Genomic DNA, 8,769 nt, shown 5'->3' with positions numbered 1-8,769 from the left:
CTAGGAAATGACAAAGGCAGAATTCAAAACCCAGGCCCCTGTGGCTCCAAAGCATTTCCTTCTATCTGTAAATAGTGTCTTAACATGGAATGGTTTATTTTAGAACCTAGAAACCTATCTCCAGGTGTGATGCAAACCCCCTCCTCTTGGGATTCCTGAACATGCAGTAAGGAATACTGAGCCAGAGCCTCCTCTTGCTGTGTGACCTTGGGCAACTTGCTTCAAACCAAATTGCTTGGGTAATTTGGTGTCTTCATCCGGAAATGAGGAAGAGTGACCCTTGTCGACATTACTGGCTTGTAAAGGTCTACCCAGAGAGAAACCGCATGTACAGACACACATGCAACGCCTCTGGGAGGACTTCGTCTTCTTAAATTGCAACATAAAGCACTTTCCTCCCACTATGATCACCTTCACTTGCTATTCCAAGTCCATTCAATTCAACGGATGCTGGGGGTAGCCATATTGCTCTGTAGCATGCTGGGTTCCGGGGGTGTGGCCGGAAGTGAGGTGCACTGGAACCTGGTGCCTGCCCTCTTACCCACCTAAAGGTTGGCTGCAGTGTGAAAGCCTAGCATCTGTTGAATTGAGTTAACTTGGAATAGCAAGTAAAGGTGACCAGAGTGGAAGGAAAGTGCTTTAGTCCATGCTTTAGTCTCCCCAGACCTGGCCCTTCCTGCTGAAGACACCCCTGGGCCTCATAAATAAGTCCTCCTTTTTTGCTGAACCCAGCTTGAGTGACTTCCTCTGATTCAAAATTCCAGAGCCCAATCAGTACAGCCCTACCTCCCTTCAGGCTAAAAAAATACCCTGATAAGAAACGCCCCGCCCTACAGGGCTCATTTGTCAGAAAGCCTGGGCGAGAGAAAGGGCTGAGCACGGGAGCGTTGGTCTCTCAGGGTTCTGGGGGAAGAAGTGGGCTCTGTGACCTGGGGAGCCACCTTTAAGTGTTATGCAGTGGCTGGAGCTTGTGCTTGCTTTGATTGGAACAATTTCTAAAAACTTGATCCCAAGATGGAGCCCTCACTATAGGTGCTTAATCATAACCCGACGTGGTTCACATTTATTCAGCTTTTGAAATACACAAATTGCCTTATCACCCCTCTGGGAAGCCTTGCCGGACCATCCCACCAGGCCAAATCTATCTTTCTCTTCTCTGCATCTTGGACACCATTCCGCTGAGGCTGTCACGCTCTCTCAAGCAGGATGTGTGCAGAGGGAAGAGCGAGATAAGGCTGGGTTCATATCCCAGCTCTATTGCCCACTCTCATTGGTAAAATGGGGGTGAAAATCTCTCCCTTGTAGGGTCATTTTAAGAATCTTATGATACTGTGTTTCGGCGAGCTCAGCACAAAGCCAGGCACTTAGTCACATCTCAAAAGCAGCTTTACTACTACTGGTAGCATGGTCTGTTTAGATGCTTTTATCTTCCCTACCTCATGTGAGTGCTTTGAAAACAGACAAGAGCTGTTTTACAGCTGTTGTCTCGTATCAAACAGTGCCTGGTGTACAGTAAATACCTGTTCAGTCACTGATACTGCATTTTGGATCCGTGAACTTCCTTAAGCATCCCAACAAGTCAGGAAATCGACAGGGTGGCGTTCTGCCTGGGCCCGGAATGGGAGGAGTCCCCAGGTCTAGCTGAACCCAAGCCCAGGTCTACTCTCCAGTTGCCCAAGTTGTATTTCTGCTCAAGACTGAATTAATCCCGATCTCACTGGACGTGAATTAAGCTGCAGGACCTCATATTCTATTTGGACAATACCCGTTACTGACCGGGGTTTCTCAGTGGGGGACTGAGCCAAGCAGGAGATGGGGTGGGGATGGGGGGACATGGTAGCTTTCCCTAGAGGAAGCCCAGCCTTGGCCTAGCCCAACTGGCCAAGGAATGCTTTGCTGAGTTATGGGGGTTCAGTGCTCAAAGCTCCAGAGGAGTCTGGGCCCCCAAGATTCTCAGAATCATCCACCCAATTATCCCCACCTGAGGTCTCAGCATCCCACTCTCTGCCCAGCAGGGTTATTGGCTTTGGCTGAGATCCGGCCGAGCTATGCCCTCCTTCTCCTTCACAACCCTGTGACCCTCCTGCCCCCAATTCCATGCCGAGCCTGATTTTCAGTACAGGATACCCTTTGGCTGCAGGAGAGAGTGTCTTACAACAGCACCATGGGGATTTTGCTCTTCACTGCATGGCCTGAGTTGACAGTGGATCACCCCGAGCCTGCTGTTTTCTTCCTTTAAGGCTTCCAGAGCAGTTAGCCACCAGCCAGCCTCACCATCCCTGTAAGGCCCATCGCCCCTGGATTGTTTAGATGCTAGTGCTTTCATCTGATCCCCCACCCCACCATCACCTGTACCTCCTCCCAGCCCAGCACAGGGATGGTCTTAATCACCGTAATACCAGGGTGGCCACCATCACACGTCCCATGACAACAGGGCCCTCATTGCACCTCACCAAGTGACCCAGCTCCAGAATGCCCTCCTGTAATGGCATTTCAGGGCTGCGACTCTCTTAGTTTAGGATCCCCCCAAAGTAGAACCCGATGCAAAGGCTTGTGCACAGGGAGTTTATTTTGGAAGTCATTCTAGGGACCAGAAACGAGGGACGAACAGGAGTGGGAAACAAGAGAAAGCAGAAGAGCCAAGATAACGGTGCATTATTAGGTCACTGCCGTGGGTGGCTAGGGCTCAGCGCTGCCAGGACCTTCCGAGCAGTGCACAGAGGGACCTTATGGGCCAGGTGATGGCCTGGTAGAAGCATTCACCCGGTGGAGCCTGTGCACCTCAGGTTGAGGCTGGCTCAGTGGAAGCAACTTCCCTCCACAAGTCCTCCCGCTGAGCCCGTTCCTGCCAACCTTGTGTTGGGGCGCTGCGGAAGCCCCTGGCCAGAAAATGAAAACCGCCTCATGCCGACAGGAGGTGAGGTTCTGGTGGTGCAAAGGGAGCTGAAGCCCGCCCGGAACTGCTTGCCACAGCACGGCTGGAAATAGAGTTGTAGCCGTGCACGTGGCAGGCGGCGTTCAGAAGGAATCTGGTGCATTCTCTCGTAGTTATGAAAACAGGCTCTGGAGCCAGGCTGTCTTGATTCCAATCCTTCTGCTGTGCTTCCTTTCCTTCCACTTACAGAAGGGGGAATACTAAGAAGAAAGTACTTTATAGGGTTGTTATGAAGTAAATGAGAAAATCCATGCAAGATGCTTGTAATAGTGCCTGGCACATAATAAATACTCAATTAAGAGCGGCTTCTAATATCCCCATTTTACAGCTGAGGAAACGAGATACATATTTTTTCAGGGATGAGGAGACAGGGGACAAAGAAAGGAAGGGAAGGATTTCGAGTAGATCCTGCTCTAACCTCCAGAGAAGCGGAGGCCCTGGCTCTCTCAGCGTTTCTATGTCCTCCTCCTCTATCACAGGAGAGGCCTAAGGACGGGAGCAAAGGCTTTCTTCCCCAAACAGGCATTCAAGCTTCCTCTGCTCCAGCTACAGGGTCCATGGGCTCCTTGTGATGTCACAGCTGGTTGCCATGGAGACCAGGTTGCTGTGAATGTCAATCCAAGGCCCATTAGGAGCACAGTGATCAGCAGCCCAGGCGAGCCCAGGGAGACAAGAGAATGAGGCTCCCCGTGAGGTCTAATAAACACCTCTCGCCGCACCCCAAACACACAGACACACAATAGAGCCCGCAGGTCCTGAGTGAGTCCCCTGGGCCACCCCACTCAGCTGAGATCTGACAACATATGTCTGGGGACAAACAGCCCCAGCAGCCAGGAGCAGGCCACATCATACGTAGTCAGCATGAGCCACGGTCCCCTCCCACTCTCCCGGGGGAAAAGGTGCTGCTTACGGGCAGCATCCGAGCATCCCCATGGCGATGCTGAGGCCAGACCTCACTGTGGTGATCTCACGCTGGGGCCACCGGACTCAGGCCAGGTGGGAGTAGGCTGTCTACCCGTCACTGGCTGTCATTGTCACCAAGGGAAGAGGAGAAGCTGTGAAGCGTTGCCCTGGAAAAAAACAAATCTGCTCATAGGACAACGGGTCTGGGTGAACCTATCCCGGCCCCCTTGGATGCTGGGCCAGGACCTGGTTTTTCACAGGGCACCACTGAGGCCACAGGAAGTGGTTTCCTGCCTCTGAAGACAGCACACAACTGCCCTAGAAAGCGCTCTTGTCACCCCTGCTGTGAGTCCCCCAGTGGGTTGCTTTGAGAGCCTTTCCTTTTATTGTGTATGGGGCAAATCTTCTGGGGGGATTGGCAGAGGTGGGGGAAAGCACCCTATGCCCTTCTCTGGATCGCAAGGGATCCTCCCTCCAGGACCTGGCGAGGCACTGCCCACCCCCTTCCCCAGGGCTGAGCCAGACTCCAGGCAGCCTCCAGCCACCTGTGCCGCCACTTTACCCCTGCCTGCCTGCTGCTGTCCTCAGCCAAGCCCTTCTGCACTCCCCGGCTCCAGGCCCCACCATACTACCTGCCTAGTTGGGACACTTTTGCAGGAGGGACTGTCGCCTTTCTTTTGCTGGACTTCTTTTTTTTGAGACAGAGTCTTGCTCTGTTGCCCAGGCTGGACTGCAATTGCACAATCTCAGCTCATTGCAAGCTCCGCCTCCCGGGTTCAAGCGATTCTCCTGCCTCAGCCTCCCAAGTAGCTGGGACTACAGGCGCGTGTCCATCATATCCGGCTAATTTTTTTATTTTTTTTTTGTTTTTTGAGACGGAGTTTCACTCTTGTCAGCCAGGCTGGAGTGCAATGGCATAATCTCGGCTCCTTGCCATCTCGGCTCCCTGGAATCTCCGTCTCCTGGGTTCAAGCGATTCTCCTGCCTCACCCTCCCGAGTAGCTGGGATTACAGGCGCCCGCCACCACGCCAGGCTAATTTTGTATTTTTAGTAGAGATGGGGTTTCACTATGTTGGCCAGGCTGGTCTCAAACTCCTGACCTGAAGTGATCTGCCCGCCTCGGTCTCCAAAAGTGCTGAGATTATAGGTGTGAGCCACCGTGTCTGGCCTGGACTTTCTTAAGAAACAGTTACTCCTAACCTAGAGCTTGACCTCATAGCTGGGCCCTTCATCCTGCTGATGGGCAGTGTAGGGAGAGAGGAGCCACAGAGGCTCCTGGGAGGCAAACCTCATTGCCACCCCTTTCTAGAGACGTGGCCTTGGGCAAGTCACGTCCCCTCTCTGAGACTCTTGTTTTCTCAGGGTCATCGTGAGGATTAGATGGCCCCATAAGCGTTCACCCCTTTCTTATCAGTCCTGCATCTGGACCCCAGATGCCACCTCCCACGTCAGAGGCCCTGTATCCATGCTCTGCATCTCCGGCTGCCCTCACCACATATCTGTTGCTCTGCCCAGGCCCCTCAAGGCTGCTGGTGTTCTTACACCTTGCTTTTGCTGACTCAGCGGATGTGTCTAGATACCACCAGTCCCGACCCCATTCTGTAGGTCCCTTCTAGAAAGGAGAGCCACCAAGAGCCTATGCCCTGCTCTGTGTTAGCATCTGTGTCAGACGTTTCACACCCATTATTCTAATGAACTCTCACCCCAAGCCCAGCACAGAGTGATCGCTAGCCCCATTTTAGGGATGAAAAAATTGAGACAGAAATGAAATGACCTGCCGGGCGCGGTGGTTCACGCCTGTAATCCAAGCAGTTTGGGAGGCCAAGGTGGGTGGATCACGAGGTGAGGAGTTCAAGACCAGCCTGGCCAACATGGTGAAACCCTGTCTCTACTAAAAGTACAAAAATTAGCTGGGCATGGTAGCACGTGCCTGTAATCCCGGCTACTCGGGAGGCTGAGGCAGGAGAATTGCTTGAACGGGGACCCGGGGGGCAGGGGTTGCAGTGAGCCAAGATCGCGACACTGCACTCCAGCCTGGGCTACAGAGGGAGACTCAGCCTGAAAAAAAAAAAAAAAAGAAGTAAAATGACCTGCCGAGGTCACATGGTAACTACAGCTTACCACTGACCAAGCATTTTCTCTTTGTTGAGTTTTATGCTAAAATGCTTCACACCAGTCATTTCACTGTAGAGTAGGAAGTTAAGTGCCTAAACTCTGGAGACAGCCTGCCTGGGTTTGAATCCTGCCTCTGCCTCTTACTAGCTGTGTGACCGTCAGCAAGTTATTTAATCTCTCTGTGCCTTGGAGTCCTTATCTGTAAAATAAGATAGAACAGTGCCTCCTTATAAGGTTGTCATGAGGATGAAATTAAGGATAAAGTGCTTAAAGTCATGTCTGGCACGAAGTAAATGCTATATAGTGTTTCTTTTCTTTTCTTTTCTTTTTTTAGAAAAAGGTGAAGAAAGCCTCACAACAGCTCTTAGGGTAGAGTACTACTGTTAGTTGCATCTTAGGGAGTAAACAGCAAAGAGAGATGAGTTCACATACTTGAGGTCACACAGCTCATACATGGCAGGGCTGGGATTAGAGCCCAGGGTGCACTGTAGCAGGAGCTGTGCTGGTCCCATCTTGCCATCCACCCTGCAGGAGAGGACAGCAGGGGTCCTGCCAGAGGGTAAGGTCCATGGCAACTAAGAACCAGAAGGGAGTGCTGCCCCACCCACAGAGCCCAGCTGGGGCTGGGTAGGGGCACAAAGACTCAGTGGCTGGTGGAGGAGGGAGAGAAAGGAGAAGGCGGCTGAGGCTCGCCAGGATCCTAGCATCCAAAATTCCTGCTGCAGCTGAGAAGGAAGCATGGCCGGGCTGAGCTGCCACAGAGCTAGGCTCTGGGTCGCCACCAAAGCCCCGTGCCCCTTGCCTAGATTGAGCTGGAGCCCATGTACATCCTTGCATTCATCAAGAGTACATTCCATAAACGGGGTTCTTATTTCCAACTCTGTGACCTTAGGCAAGCAGCCTGACCTTGCTGGACCATGTGCCGTGAGGTTGTTATGGGGCACGAGTGAGTTAGCGGATGGGAATATAAAGTTCCTATGGCAGCCCAGCACAGGGCAGGAGGTGTTCAGGATATGGAGGTTCCCTTCCCCTCTCTGCTCAATGCCCAGGCACCGCGGCTGACCCTTGGTCAGTAGAGCCCACCCAGACGAATGCCCAGGTGGACACTTGTGTCTCTGTGGTTGTCTTAGGGTAGAGAATCAGAGGCTTGTTGATGTCTTCGCCGCTTCCACGGGATCTCTGGGAGCTGGAAACTGAGCTTTAAGAAATAACTATAGTCCAAAGGTGAGTATAAATATAATCAGGTTTTCATCATGTTCTTCCTGCAAAATTCTCTTGGAAATGACAACCAACCTCCATTCTATTGCAGGGAACTAAGGGAAAAGGGTTCAGCCCAAAGCAGAAGGAACTGTGGTGATCACAGTGACCTCCTGAGGCCAGCATGGTGGTAGCAGCCAGAGACAGCAGCTGAGTGAGACCCCAAGGGAGGGATGAGCCAGGCAGTGTGTGGTTGGAGTTCTCCCAACACGTCTCGTTTTCCTCACCTCCAGATCACACACATGCACACACACACACACATGCACGCACACCCCTTACACACTCTGGCCGGAAGATTTCCGCAGGACTCCTTCCTGACGCTGTCTCCATTGCTGCCAGCGTCGCACCACACTGCAAGGCTTTGCACACTTTCCTTCCAAAGTGAAGGAGACCCTCTGGCTGTCTGAGGCTCGGTCTGAAGCAACAGCCTCAGAGCGCAATCTCAGGCGTGCAGGAAGTGTGCCGCGTGCCACAGACGTTATCTCACTTAATCTCATTAGCAGGAAACGTCTTTAAAGTCTTATGTTGGTGCTTAAAAATTCATGAGGAGTTTAGCCCTTAATAAAGCCAGGCTTTTTAAAATTTGAAATGAGATTGAGAAAATTGTCGTCATCGGAATTCCCTTCAGAGACAACACTTAGCTGAGACTCTTGGTTGTAGGGAGGAGGCTGATGGTGGCAGAGGGGGCAGTGGGGATGGCAGAGAGTGGGGGGAGCATGCCAAGGGGACATTCAAGTGAGAAAAGGTGATACTAAATCACTGCATATTATGTGGAGTGAGGAGGAAAGAGGGTATGTCTGGGGGTGGGGAGAGTGTGTGTGTGTATGTGAGAGAGAGAGAATGTGTATGTGTGTGTATGAGAGTGTGTGTGTATGTGAGAATGTGTGTGTGTGAGTGTGTGTGAGACAGAGACAGTGTGTGTATGTGAGAGAGAATGTGTGTGTATGTGAGAATGTGTGAGTGTGTGTGTGAGAGAGAATGTGTGTGTGTGTATGAGAATGTGTGTGTGTGAGAGAGTATGTGTGTATGTGTGTGAGTGTGAGTGTGTGTATGTGAGAATGTGTGTGTGTGTGTGAGAGAGTGTGTGTTGTGTGAGAAAGTGCGTGAGTGTGCGTGCATGTGTGTGTGTAGGGTGTGCAAGATCGAGCAGAGAGATTGAAGCGAGTGAGGCTGGGAGCTGCTTTAAGGAGGAAGGGAGGGAAAGAAAGAGAAAGGCTTGCCTGTCAGAGGAGGAGCTGGAGAAGAAAATGTCAGCTGGAGTTCATGCCGGGGAAGGGAGATGGGCTCTGTGGTGCGCTCCTCTTAGCAGAGGCCTTGAAAATCTTCAGCAGGACTCGGCCTGTGTCCCCTGGACTTTGGTATCCTTGGCAGTGCCTTGGACCTCACTGGGTACTGGAACCCACTGGTCTGTCTTTCCCACTAGACTGTGGTTGTCTCAGGGGTAGGCAATGTGTGGCTTCCTCCCCCAGCCTCAGGCCTAGCCCAGTGCCAGGACTCATCAATATTGTTTGAAATGGCTGAGCTCCAAGCAGGTGGGTTTGGAGGTTTTCACTGTTGT

General features: G+C 52.0%; 1 long non-coding RNA gene across 1 annotated transcript; it reads left to right on the top strand.

Moving 5' to 3' along the window:
• The first annotated feature begins 3,546 nt into the window (after positions 1–3,546).
• Positions 3,547–7,800, top strand: LOC131384577 (uncharacterized). The gene is made up of 4 exons (XR_009215566.1): positions 3,547–4,183; positions 6,289–6,513; positions 7,085–7,178; positions 7,264–7,800. It is a non-coding gene; the product is annotated as an uncharacterized LOC131384577 (long non-coding RNA).
• Positions 7,801–8,769: the final 969 nt, after the last annotated feature.

This window comes from Hylobates moloch, unplaced genomic scaffold (genome assembly GCF_009828535.3).
Source record: "Hylobates moloch isolate HMO894 unplaced genomic scaffold, HMol_V3 SCAFFOLD_11, whole genome shotgun sequence".
Taxonomy (NCBI): Eukaryota; Metazoa; Chordata; class Mammalia; order Primates; family Hylobatidae; genus Hylobates; species Hylobates moloch.
This window is presented reverse-complemented; position numbering and strand designations above follow the sequence as displayed.